The sequence below is a fragment of the Ranitomeya variabilis genome, chromosome 3 (genome assembly GCF_051348905.1).
Source record: "Ranitomeya variabilis isolate aRanVar5 chromosome 3, aRanVar5.hap1, whole genome shotgun sequence".
Classification (NCBI taxonomy): domain Eukaryota; kingdom Metazoa; phylum Chordata; class Amphibia; order Anura; family Dendrobatidae; genus Ranitomeya; species Ranitomeya variabilis.
Genome location: NC_135234.1, coordinates 636,380,005 through 636,392,968, shown reverse-complemented (window position 1 = coordinate 636,392,968; position 12,964 = coordinate 636,380,005). Strand labels below are relative to the sequence as shown.

Below are 12,964 nucleotides of genomic sequence, written 5' to 3'. Positions count from 1 at the left end.
CGGTCCCTGCTTCCACGGCGCTGCAGCTTCTCCCTGTACTGAGCAGTCACCGTTACCGCTCATTACAGTAATGAATATGTGGCTCCACCCCTATGGGAGGGGGAGCCGCATATTCATTACTGTAATGAGCGGTATCATGTGACCGCTCAGTGCAGGAAGAAGCTGGTGCGCCGGGCAGCCAGGGACCTGCAGGGACCGCTCCAGGAGCAGGTGAGTATAATCAGACAGCCCCCACTCCCCCTCCCCTGCCGACCCCTGGGTATGACTCGAGTATAAGCCGAGAGGGGAACTTTCAGCCCAAAAAAATGGGCTGAAAATCTCAGCTTGTACTCGAGTATATACGGTATATGCTTTTTAACCCGCATGTACAAAAAATACAAATGTGCCTAGTCAGAACAGGGTTAGATTGCCTAGTCTAGAACTAGTTAAAGAAGCCATAATGCTGTGATTGCCAGATGTAATTAGTTGACACTATGTATACCTGATATAGAAATGTTAGGGTATATGCACACGTTGCGGATTCCATTGCTGATTTTTCCGCGCAGATTCTGCAGAATCCGCAGGTAAAATGACCCTGTTGAGGGCAGAGCAAAGTACTGCAGTGCGCAGGTGCCGGGAAAGGTCAGAGAGGCCCAGCGCCTGCGCACTGCAGTACTTTGCTCTGCCCTCAACAGGGCAGACAGAGTACGCCTGCGCCGGAGCCGCGGCAGGAAGCAAAGAAGAGAACGTCATTGTATGAAGATGGGAGGCATCGGACCGCAGCGCCCACTGGACCGGACCGCAGCGGGACCGCCCCTGGGTGAGTATAATCTAACTTGTTTTTCTTCTCTTTCAGTTACATCGGGGGCTTATTACAGAATGCTGTAGATAAGCCCCTGATGCCGGTGGCCTTAGCTTATAGGCAAATTTTGGGGTGACAGATTCCCTTTAATAGCGCCACATTTCTGTGCTGTATAATATATCTTCAGCGTCATACAAGAGGCAAAAGTACACATCCCCAGTGATACCTATCTAGTAACACCCACTAACTAAAGTTAACTCATTAGGTGCCAAAAATGTGATTGCTAATATCTCCGCAAAGGAGAGGTGAAGTAAAAAAAATTATTCCGCTCTGCAGTCACTATTACATGGTGTGTCCAATTCAACAAGAAAAATCTGGAGAAAGGTCCTCTTTAAAGTGTCACTCAGTAGAAATAAAATCAACAAAGGCTCATGAATATTCTTCTGTGCAATATTTCACTGTTCCTCTAGCCATGGCATATGCCAACTGTCCTGAAATTGTCAATATTGTCCAAACGTTTCTGAAACAATTGCAGAAAAATGACAACACCCCAGGCCAAAAGGAATGTGCTTTACACAGCCATTAAAACATCCCTAAGTTACCAACTTGAATGATGGTAACTTTGCCACAGGTAATAACTTTCGAGGCGGCTGGGAGATTTCTTGGTTGCCCGTTACTGAATGCTATCTATTTATAAGGGCGCAGTCAGACACCCGTATAAATCAGACTGAGTTCGGAACGCAGTGCGGACTGGCTGGCGGCTCTCCTAACCCAAGCATGACAACCGCATAGAAATACATGAATCTGTCACACTCGAGTCGGGAGAGCCGCTGGCCAGTCTGTGCACTGTGTCCTGATCTCAGTCTGATTTATACGGCCGTCTGACATGACTGCATCCTTACTCTCTTTTTACCTCTCCTCTCTTTTTTTGTTGTCACTTGGGGAAGAATGATGGATCAGCTCGGCAGAAAACCGCAAAGTAAGGTGCGCCCTGAGGCTTATCTTTACCAGAAGGATTGAATAAATAGCTGGAAACAATCTTTAGACCTTTTTCTATGAGCATATGTACCATCTCCTTTAGTTTTATATTTCGATTGTCCCGAATACAGAGCTAATTTCTTGCAGTCTTTTATGGTTACAGTTTATATCTGTATTCAATCTGCATTTATTGATACAGTATGTGTGATTTCCCAGTATACCATCTTACAGCCAAAATCTCCCTATAGAAGTCAATAGGGAATATAAAGAAATGGCATTGTACTGTTTTTGCACTCAGAATTTATATGACGGACTTTAGCTGTGTATTTTTAGTTTATTTCAGTATGCCTGTATAAATATGGTTGTAAAATAATTAAGGTATTGCGCTTTCATTCATTTCATTTAATTTACATTCTCTGGTAGTATTCAAAGAACATCCTGGGATCAATAGGTTGTTCCTAAAGAGGAGCTGTGAACATTCCTGATTTGCTCGTAAACAGTAATACTACTAATAATAATTAATAATTTTATTTATAGAGCCCCAATATTTTCCACAGAACGTTACAATTAAAGGGAAGCTGTCACCCCCAAAATCGCGGGTGAGGTAAGCCCACCAGCATCAGGGGCTTATCTACAGCATTCTGGAATGCTGTAGATAAGCCACCGATGTATCCTGAAAGATGAGAAAAAGAGGTTAGATTATACTCACCCAGGGGCGGTCCCGCTGCTGGTCCGGTGCCTCCCATCTTCATCAGATGACGTCCTCTTCTGGTCTTCACGCTGCTGCTCCGGTGCAGTCGTACTTTGTCCTGTTGAGAGCAGAGCAAAGTACTGCAGTGCGCAGGTGCTGGGCCTCTCTGACCTTTCCCGGCGCCTGCACACTGCAGTACTTTCCTCTGCCCTCAACAGGACAGACAAAGTACGCCTGCATCGGAGCCGCAGCGTGAAGACCAGAAGAGGATGTCATCTGATGAAGAAGGGAGGCGCCGGACCCGGACCAGCAGCGGGAACGCCCCTGGGTGAGTATAATCTAACGTCTTTTTCTCATCTTTTAGGATACATCGGGGGCTTATCTACAGCATTCTAGAATGCTGTAGATAAGCCCCTGATGCCGGTGGGCTTACCTCACCCACGATTTTGGGGGTGACAGGTTCCCTTTAAGTGGGGACAATAAAGACATCACAAATTAACACATAGTTCAAGATTTACGAGGAAAGTGATGGCCCTGCTCGTAAGCTTACAATTTATAATGAAATAGAGGTGCACACAATAGGTAAAAAGTGCTGGTCATGTATGGTCCAGCCATCATAAATAATGGTGCATTTCAAATAAGCTGCCTGTCCGGCCTGCAGCCTGGATCTATCTAATACAGTTAATACTGTATTTTCTCATACTGTATTTTTTTACTGTATTTTCTCTATATTTTTTGTGATTATACAGGGATTTAGACTATTCTTTTGGTATTCTGTTTACAGTGGGACTACTTTTTACCCTGAACGTTTACCTATTTTATATATTTTTTTTGGTATATCCTTCTAGTGTGTTGGTTCTATAATTTTAATATTAATCTGCACATTGATAACAACTGAGAAAAGTAGTTTGTTGAATCCATGCATTCATAGTTTTTTATTCATTACCGAGAAGTGAAACTTCAGGTTGACAGGCTAAGTACACACTTCAATTATGGTCACTGTTGGGTTCATACGCTCAAGAAGTATAGACCTGACAGTGGCAACACTTAGTATGGTGGCCCACGAGTTCGTCCACCATTGGCACACATACTTTTTATGTGTGTGTGTGTGTGATGGTTGTTTGCGTAGGAAGCTCAGTCTGCTGTCCTTCCCTATACAGTTACAGTTAAACAGTAGACAGATGCCTCACTGCTAGATGGAGGCCAGAAGATCACACTTTTGGTCTTAATCTGGTGAATGGGGACCTATGGAATCGTTGAAGTATATGTCAGAATAAGCTCCCAATGCATAATTTAGCCTAAGTGCCCAGTTTAATTGTATCCTTAGCTTTAAAGGGTTTGTCTGTAATAAGAAGAAAATAAATAATCAGAAATTACAACCCTTATGTCCATGGGATGAAATATGTCTCAAGTACATTTGGCTAAGCTATAGACATGGCCCATGGACAAGGGTGATGTTTTGTTCTAGGCAAAAGGCAAATCTTCTTTTCATTATTTTGTTTTCACTTTATTTTTGAGAAATGCAGAAAGGCGCCTATATTTTTTCCATTTGCTAAGATGCTGGTATTACAAAAAATGGAAATAGGATCCATCACACAGAGTGAAAGCCATGATAGAGGATCATGATTCAACAACTCTAAACCACTAACCACCCATGCCCGGACTAAAAGTACTCTGTGCAGTAGTGAAAGCATAATGGCTGGGAACTGAAAGGTCGCTATTCACATTAATGTGTCATATTTCATCTAAAATATAACCCTCCAGGGGAAACCAAGCTGGAAAAATGGATTCGTAAAAAATGATCCATTGTACACCGTGCTAATTATAGGTTTGTGTGAGAGGAAATAATGCTGCCTTTGCCTGTGGCATTGCCTGCACTTTTGCTTGATACCTAAGCAATTTTATGTGATTGTTTGTATGGATGTTTTATTTGTCTACAGGGTTTTGTCTTTTTTGTTGAAACTTTTATTTTTCTAAAAAAAGATATTGACATGATATTTCACTGCCAAGTATTATCCAAATGAAATACAGCCTTGTGAAATGGAAATGATAATGGGACATCCAATGCAGAATCTCACAACTGTATGTTTTATAGCACTGTCTTATCATTTTAATTGTTTTAATTAGTCAAAACCCCATTCAGGCTTTGAAGACAACAGAAGCAAATTAAATATCTCTGGTGCTCAGATTTAGAGCCCCAAGGGCATCCTTTGTAGGCAATCAGATGCCACCCTGGTGGTATCGCATGATGGATAAGTATCTGCCTGTAGTTCTTAGTATTGAAGACACCCTTAATCCTAAACAAATTCCCAGCCTTGTTTGCTGAAATGCAGCCCCAAACTTGCAAGGAGCCTCCACTATGCTTCACTGTTAGGGCTCGCTTACACGGTCGTCGATTCTCTCATGCAAGAGTATCGGGCTGATTATTCTAATGTCACTTGGATCAAACTCTGTCAGTGCTTGATCCAAGTGTCACCTTAGTGTTATCCAATTCTCTTGTATGAGACAATCATAGCACAGGTGCGGAGAAGATGGAGAACTTAATTTTGTCATCTTCTGTGTCCGCGGTAACCGGACTGTTTGGATGTCGTCTGAGTGCTGTCCGATGTTTCACACACACACACATAGACTTGTATGGGTGCGTGTGAACCTATTATTGGATGCACTTGCAGCATGCTGCGATTGTTTTCTCATGCCAAATCGGCTTGTGAAAAAAAGTGCTAGTCAGCACGGCCCCATAGTGTAACACTGATGCGAATGAAGACGCTCATTCTACTGCTCTCCAGTTTTTGGCAAACAAGCTACCTTCTGTTACAACTCAATATTTCACATTTTGACTCGTCTGTCTAGAGTACCTGCCATGTTATAGATATGGCTTTCTAACTGCAATTCTTCCATCAAGGCCACTTTTGGTTAGATTTCTTTAAACAGTTTAGAAGGAAAGTAAGCCTGATATGTCTTTCATCTGCTGCACTCATTTTCCTGGGCTGACCACAGCAGTCCCCCTTGTCGCCCAGTGTGTCTTGTTGCTTCTTCATAAGAGCTTGAACAGTACTTGTTGAAGCCTGGGAGAGACCTTGCTGATGCAGTATTTGGTTTAAAAAATCTGTCACCATCTTATGGATTTCAGTGTAATTGAAAAACGTGACTGTCATGTGATTCAAGGCCAATATGTTACATTTCAGGGCCATCGCCTTCTACCTTGTGTCTTGTTACTGTGCTTATGTTTGCCATGGTGTCTGGCCTGTAACATAAAACTTCCACAATGTGGCTGTTCCACACTCAGTTTTAAGCTTCCTTCACAGCCGATTCTGTTAATTACGGAATATGATGATTTCAGTTAATTACTATGAATATGATGATCATTATCACCTGCTTGGTATAATTGGTTACTTACAGTACACATCTGATTATAATCTTACAAAATCCCTGATATTGTATAAATGCACCTCAAAGAATCGATGCTGTTTTGAAGGGAAAGGGCGATTATACCAAATATTGATTTACTTTTCTCATTTGTGTATTCACTTTACATTTTGTTAGTTGATAAAAGTAAACTATTAAAACTTAAGTTTTTGAAACACTTCTAAGGCTGGTTTCACACTTGCGTTTTGATCTGCAGCGTTTTAAAAAAAAACGCATGTGGTGAAAAAACTCATGTAAACGCATGCAAACGCTGCGTTTTTTAGACGCATGCGTTTTTGCAACAAAAAAACCGCGGCGTTTTGCCGCTTTTACATGCGTTTTTTCCTGCGTTTGCGTTTTTGAAACGCATGCTGAGAAGTGTGTGACAGCTGCCAATCATCAAAATCAACTAGAAAACCCACTATTAATAGAATTAGCTAGGGTTAGGATCCCTAGGGTTAGGGTTAGGGGTAGCTTTTTATTAGAAGAATGTCCTGGTCACCAGGTCACTGATAAGCCACCCCCCACCATCAAGGTGATAAAGGGATCCAAACCCTAACCCTACCCCTAACCCTAACCCTAGGGATCCAAACCCTAACCCTAACCCTAGGGATCCAAACCCTAACCCTACCCCTAACCATAATGCTAGGGATCCTAACCCTAAGGGTTAGGATCCTAACCCTAAGGGTTAGGGTTAGGATTCCTAGGGTTACTAGGGATCCTAACCCTAACCGTTACCCTAGGGATCCTAACCCTAACCCTAAGGGTTAGGATCCTAACCCTAAGGGTTAGGGTTAGGATCCCAAGGGTTAGGGTTAGGATCCCTAGGGTTACTAGGGATCCTAACGTTAGGGTTAGGGTTAGGATCCCCAGTAACCCAAGGGTTAGGGTTAGGGTTTTCTTGTTTTTTTTTGTGTTTTCCTGTGTTTTTCTATAGAAACGCATGCGTTTAAAAACGCATGCAAACGCATGTGCTTAAAAACGCATGCGTTTACATAGACAGCAATACATTTTTTTGCCGCGAATAAACGCATGCGTTTTTTTGCGGCAAAAAAACGCCGCTAGAAATTACTACAGGTTGCATTTCTGCAACTAAACGCACGCGTCAAAAAACGCATGCGTTGCCGAAAACGCGTCAAAACGCACGCTAAAAAACGCATGCGTTTTTAATGTTAAGTATAGAATAAAAAACGCATGCGTTTTTTAGCGCTAAAACGCTGCAGATCAAAACCCAAGTGTGAAACCAGCCTTACCTTGTGGCATTTTTTCTACACTTGTCTAAAACATTTACACTTTACTGTATATAAACAAACCTAATCCGACAGAGCTCTGCAAACATTTTATACATGCATTACACTATTATTACTAAAAATGTGAGCCTTTAGTGTAGGGTTTATCTGAAAGCGGTTTCCTTGTTATTTACCGATGAGCTCACACGCTTTGATCAAGGTACTTCATGTATTGTATGTGTAGTAATAACAGTGCATGCCACATATAATGTTTGCAGACTGCTGAATAGGAGCCACAGTATACTTGCTCCTGCATATATATTTAATACTCTAAGTAGTGCTTGCCAATTTCTATATTTCAACCAATACAACTGTATGATGCATATTTGTGCACACGGAGTCCTAAACCTGACTCTGAAAGTGCCTAGCCTTTGACCCTGCCACAGGGACATCCGTGGTATACAATAGCTTCTTACCTTTCCTGTTGGAGCAAAAAGTGACTAGGCCAGTTATTTCACCTGATCTGATAACACCATTGTGCATACCTAGACTCACAGGTATGTGCACACGGTATGTATCTGTAGTGGATATTTTTCAGCAAATATGCATCTGCAAAGTGTGTTGATTTTGCTACAGGTTTACCACAGATTCCATGTTTGCATTGCCAAGGGTGAAATCTACAGTAAACACTTGCAGCATAAATTGACAATGTATGAATGTCACATCTTCAGTTTTGCTCCATTTACACTGCAGATCTTTTTAGCTTGTGTAAGTTCACACTAGGCATTTTTTCAGCATTTACTTTCTTTCTGAAGCAAACCTGAGCTCTTTGCAGGAAAGAAGCTGCAGAAAAAAAGCATGTTTTGCTTGTTTTTTCTTACTTTTTTTTACTGCGTTTTTGATGTGCTTTTTGTGCTCTTTTTTTGCGAAAGTTTTGGCATGCTAGATTTGTCTCTTGCGCATGCTGATGAAGTTTAGTATTGATAAAAAAGTCTTGTTTCAAAGGATTAGGTTTTGGCACAAAAAAATGGTGCAAAACATGACACCTGCGGTCAGTGGGTGAAAAAGGCCAGGGTCACACTACAGCGTAAAACGGATGAGTGTTAAGCGAGAAACAATCGCATAGCAATCGGGCCAATGTTAATCTATGGGGCAGCTCCCATCATCCGTTTTTTTCTCGTCCGTTTTACACTTGCGAGTGAAACCGCAGCATGCTGCAATTGTCCGCGTATCTCAGCTGAGAAACGCCAATGCAAGTCTATGGGTGCGAGAAAAAAATCGCACAGCACACGGACCATCAGTGTGACTTGCGAGAAATTCTCAGGCATTGGGCAGGTGACAGGAAAGGCTCAGCCATTATTTGCTCATTTTTCAAGTGTGTTGAGAAAATCTCACCATACAGATGACACATGGATACTTTTTTTTGGGTGCCCAGGGCCATGGACCGGGTCACTGCCACCGTGACCACCCCTTTAATTGCGACCGGACCCGGATACCGAGTATCACAATTGCCCTGACGGGCGACTCACTAGCAACTGGAAATCATGCAGCTGCGTCAACAAAAACTAAATCTCCGAGCAGTCACAAATACTCGGAGACCACCTGAGCAATGAGTATACTCGCTTATCACTAGTCTGTATGTGTCATCATGCCCGACTCACGCGGGCGGATACTAACAAAAATAAAGTGATCAAGATCACATTGTGACTCCGTCTGCATCATTTAAAACAACGGCCTCGTCAGCTCTAAACGGGGACTCCGGATCCAATTGTTCAGGGCTTCGGTCATACAGTTATATGAAAAAGTTTGGGCACCCCTATTAATCTTAAGCTTAATGTTTTATAAAAATTGTTTTTTTTTGCAACAGCTATTTCAGTTTCATATAGCTAATAACTGTTGGACACTGTAATGTTTCTGCCTTGAAATGAGGTTTATTGTACTAACAGAAAATGTGCAATCTGCATTCAAACTAAATTTGACAGGTGCATAAGTATGGGCACCCTTATCATTTTCTTGTTTTAAATACTCCTACCTACTTTTTACTGACTTACTAAAGCACTTTTTTTGGTTTTGTATCCTCATTGAGCTTTGAACTTCACAGCCAAGTGTATGCAATCATGAGAAAAGCTACTTAAAGTGGCCACTTGCTAGTTGTTCTCCTGTTTGAATCTCCTCTGAAGAGTGGCATCATGGGCTCTTCAAAACAACTGTCAAATGATCTGAAAACAAAGATTATTCAACATAGTTGTTCACGGGAAGGATACAAAAAGCTGTCTAAGAGATTTAACCTGTCAATTTCCACTGCGAGGAAATGGAAGAACACAGGTACAGTTCTTGTTAAGGCCAGAAGTGGCAGGCCAAGAAAAACATCAGAAAGGCAGAGAAGAAGAATGGTTAGATCAGTCAAGGACAATCCTCAGACCACCTCCAGAGACCTGCAGCATCAACTTGCTGCAGATGGTGTCACTGTGCATCGGTCAACTATACAACGCACTTTGCACAAGGAGAAGCTGTATGGGAGAGAGATGCGAAAGAAGCCGTTTCTGCAAGCACGCCACAAACAGAGTCGGCTGAGGTATACAAAAGCACATTTGGAGAAGCCAATTTCTTTTTGGAAGAAGGTCCTGTGGACTGATGAAACCAAGATTGAGTTGTTTGGTCATACAAAAAGACGTTATGCATGGCGGCAAAAAAATACAGCATTCCAAGAAAAACACTTGCTACACACAGTAAAATTTGGTGGAGGTTCCATCATGCTTTGGGGCTGTGTGGCCAATGCCGGCACCGGGAATCTTGTTAAAGTTGAGGGACGCATGGATTCCTCTCAGTATCAGCAGATTCTTGACAATAATGTTCATGAATCAGTGACAAAGTTGAAGTTACGCAGGGGATGGATCTTTCATCAAGACAATGATCCAAAACACCGCTCCAAATCTACTCAGGCATTCATGCAGAGGAACAATTACACTGTTCTGGAATGGCCATCCCAGTTCCCAGACCTGAATATCATTGAACATCTGTGGGATCATTTGAAGAGGGCTGTCCATGCTCGGCGACCATCAAACTTAACTGAACTGGAATTGTTTTGTAAAGAGGAATGGTCAAAAATACCTTCATCCAGGATCCAGGAACTGATTAAAAGCTACAGGAAGCGACTAGAGGCTGTTATTTTTGCAAAAGGAGGATCTACTAAATATTAATGTCACTTTTCTGGTGAGGTGCCCATACTTATGCACCTGTCAAATTTTGTTTGAATGCAGATTGCACATTTTCTGTTAGTACAATAAACCTCATTTCAAGGCAGAAACATTACTGTGTCCAACAGTTATTAGATATATGAAACTGAAATAGCTGTTGCAAAAAAATAATTTTTAGAAAACATTAAGCTTAAGATTAATAGGGGTGCCCAAACTTTTTCATATAACTGTATGCACCAACAGAGCTACTGACAGTACGACAGTACGCAGTGTGAACATAGCCTTTAGTGTTTGAATGCATGGCATGAGAACCTAGGAGTAAAACATTCAGTCCATTTTGTAACTTCAAAAAGAAGCTCATTTTCTCTAAATAGAAAAAGGTTATTTAGTTCATGCATTCTCAAAGATCAGTGTGTGCTACAGGCTTAGGACAACAGTTGTGTTGGCCCCAGACCATGCTTAGATTGACGACTTTTGATTATTTGTTTTCTCTATGTAGGGCATTGTTACATGATGCCACTGTTAGTTGATCTGTCCTTAGGTCAGCATTTTATAATGCCAGGTCTGCTGAGCTGTTATGCCAAATGAGAAAATATATCATTTGAATAATAGCTCATTAAAAAGAATATACGGTACTTGGTTCCTGTAATGAATACAGCGGACTGAACTGTAATTTTTATGTTGTCTGGAGTAATAGTAGATGTCAGACAGCATATTCTGAAGGCAAGTACCAATTGTAGATATTTATGGGATATTGATCTCTTGGACCTGCTTTTATTTCAATAATGTGGGTCTCCAGTTCCATATCCTCGTATAAAATGAATGGACCGTTGGCACCTTTCTCAGCTGTTACTGTAGAGTTCTGCATAGCCACTACTCCATTTTTTTGCCTGGATATTTTAATTTTACAGGGCGGCACAGTGGTCTGGAGAACTTCATTCATGTAAGAAGTGTTGGCTCAATAGTCATTTAAAAAGGTTTATCCCATCTGGGTCCAGTTCCTGGCACTGTTGGCAAGTAGTTAAACACTATTCCAGCATTTTTTGTATTATTACCATGCTTCAGGGCTGCCACTAATGTTACGTTCCCTGCCCTTAGTCTTATACTTACCAGCCCTTAGTCTTATACTTACCAGTCGCCGTCTTCATCCTTATCGACGCACTCCAGTCGGACTTCTGTTTTTGCTGGGCCTTCCCGAAGTCATTACTCAATGTATCTATGAGAGCAGAACAAGGCAAGAACAAGGAGCTCATTGACTTACATTGAGAGCTTGTGACCGTTACCTCTGTATTCTAATCAGAAGTTGGGGTTACAAGATGACGGAACGGGACTGGAGCAGAATAGCTGAAGACAGTGGCTGGTATTCATATGCATAATGCATACGTTGAGTATTGTTGAACTTTTTACCCCAGTATTTGTAAGCCAAAACCATTAGTGGAACAATCAGCAGAAAAGTATAATAGAAGCATGCTCAATTTCTGCATTTTTTTACCTACTCTTGGTTTTGGCTTACAAATACTCAACGTGTGCATGTGGCCTAAGACTAAAGTCAGTTAACTTAGATTAGTTGTACCACTCCAGCGTTGAAATAATAATAAAAAAAATCTCTGGAGTGGTGCTTTAAATTTACTGTGGGAAACCAGTGCCAAGAAAGCATTTAGTATTACATGACGGCTGTCAATAATGACAAGTCTCCAGAGTGTGAGCCACATCTTTTTTTTAATTCTGGCTCATACACATCCATACATCCTAATGGGCCATATGAACAGGAGGTGTTGCATTCACAAGTTGCTGCCATATTGTGTTTTCTTTTTTTGTGGCACAATACCTGCTCCATTGTGTTAGGCTATGTCTCCACGTTCAGGATAGCCGGCGGTATCACCGCAGCGGCGAAGCCGCTCGGCGCTAAGCCCCGCCCCCTTTCTGGGACGCGATCATGCCGGATGTGTTAACTCTTCACATCCGGGATGATCGCTCTCTCCCATAGCGCCCTGTGATATGCCTTGCGGGGACGCTGCGTCCCCGCAAGGTGTACGGACATGCTGCGATCTGAAAAGACGCGCAGCATGTCCGGAGTCGCAGGGCTGCCGTGTGCGGGTTTCCACGCATAGTGGAGACGGGATTTCATAAAATCCCCTCCACTATGCTGGAACATCTGGACGCTGCTTGTTTGACGCTGCAGCTCTGCGCAGCGTCAAACAAGCAGCGTTTCCTGACCGTGGAAACATACCCTTACTGTGCTTTTTTATAATCCCTGCAAAAACGTTGTGGTTCTATTGCACAGAAAAAACATGCAACATGTAAATGCTGTGTCAAGATGCTACTATTGAATGACACCTCTGTGATCAGGGCCTTGTTGCAAGCTGCTTTGGTAATTAATTCCCTGAAACAAGTCGACTGTTAGGCTATGTGCACACGTTCCGTAATTGGATGCAGAAATTTTTGCACCATTTCTGCATCTCTTGGCAGGAAGAATGCAGCATGCAATATGCGTGTTTTTGATGTAGATAAGGGGTGAACCTGCAGGTTAATAGCACTCTGATGCAGTGTGGCTGCCACACTAAAAGCCCGGCTATTGGGAAGAAATTAACTTTATTCCTCACAGCAGCCTCTGGCTTTCAGTCATAGAGGGGCGGCTTCAGTCACCACTTATTATACAGTGAGCTGAGGCTGTAACCACACC

At 42.2% G+C, this 12,964-nt stretch overlaps 1 protein-coding gene across 2 annotated transcripts in view; it reads left to right on the top strand.

Annotated features, from left to right (window-relative positions):
- Positions 1 to 12,964, top strand: part of DGKA (diacylglycerol kinase alpha) — a 221,157-nt gene that overhangs the window by 42,278 nt on the left and 165,915 nt on the right. The window lies entirely within an intron of this gene.